A 1,122-nucleotide genomic window follows, 5' to 3' on the forward strand; every position below is an offset into this window, starting at 1 on the left:
ACTGTTCTGATTACCAACTTCCTCCATACATGAGTCCATTTCTACCTTCTCTTCGTTGAAGTTTATTGTGCTCACACAAAGGCGGTTGACTAAATGACCGGCGTGTATTTCATTTTTTTTCGATCTTTTTCGTGTCTGCTCTAGCAAGTGAACCAGTTACGTTACCAAGGCGACCTGCATTGTGTGCTATTACTCAAAGTCAATTCTGTGTTGCGTTTTTAATAACCTACGTTTACGTCTATGAGACACAGTGATACATTTTCGAACAGGTCTCGTTAAAAATGTAGGACCCTGTCTAAGAAACGGCAACTGCCTTGCCGCAGTGGATACACCGGTTCCCGTCAGATCGCCGAAGTTAAGCGCTGTCGGTCGTGGCCGGCACTTGGATGGGTGACCATCCGGGCCGCCATGTGCTGTTGCCATTGTTTGGGGTGTACTCAGCCTCGTGATGCCAACTGAGGAGCTACTCGACCGAACAGTAGCGGCTCATATCAAAGAAAACCATCATAACGACCGGGAGAGCGGTGTGCTGACCACGCGCCCCTCCTATCCGCATCATCAGCTGGGGATGACACCGCGGTCGGATGGTCCCGATGGGCCACTTGTGGCCTGAAGACGGAGTGCTGCTGCTACTTTTTAAGAAAAACATACTGTTGCTCATATCTTGGTAACGGACAAGGTTACAAGTAAGCTAAACTGAGTTTGCTTGATACATATTACTTTTTCATCCTTACAAAATTGTGATCGCCTCAGTAGTCGAATTGAGGTCAGCTATCAGTCTCTTACCCTTCAGAAGGACAAACGAGGTCTCAACATCGAGGAACAGCTAGCTTTGTAATCACGCATGTCAAGATGTGGTGACCTCCTCTGACATGTGTAATAAGTCTATTGATGAGAATTACTTCTAATTGATATATTTCTTTCTTGAATACAGCTACACTCGAATCGCGCTTTTCCAACCACGTCTACCAATGGCCAAGATGGAGTACACCTCGTTGCAATGGTGGCTTCCGTTGAATGTTATTCAAGAGAAACACACCCTCGTCCAGTGGAATGCCGTGTGGCGGGCAACGCACACCCCCGCTCCTGAGTCAGATGTCGAATACATCTGGTGCGAGACAG

General features: G+C 47.4%; 1 pseudogene; it reads left to right on the forward strand.

Annotated features, from left to right (window-relative positions):
* Positions 1 to 304: 304 nt before the first annotated feature.
* LOC126238705 (5S ribosomal RNA) lies at positions 305 to 422 on the forward strand (annotated as a pseudogene).
* The last annotated feature ends 700 nt before the right edge of the window (positions 423 to 1,122 follow it).

Source organism: Schistocerca nitens, chromosome 2 (assembly GCF_023898315.1).
Source record: "Schistocerca nitens isolate TAMUIC-IGC-003100 chromosome 2, iqSchNite1.1, whole genome shotgun sequence".
Taxonomy (NCBI): Eukaryota; Metazoa; Arthropoda; class Insecta; order Orthoptera; family Acrididae; genus Schistocerca; species Schistocerca nitens.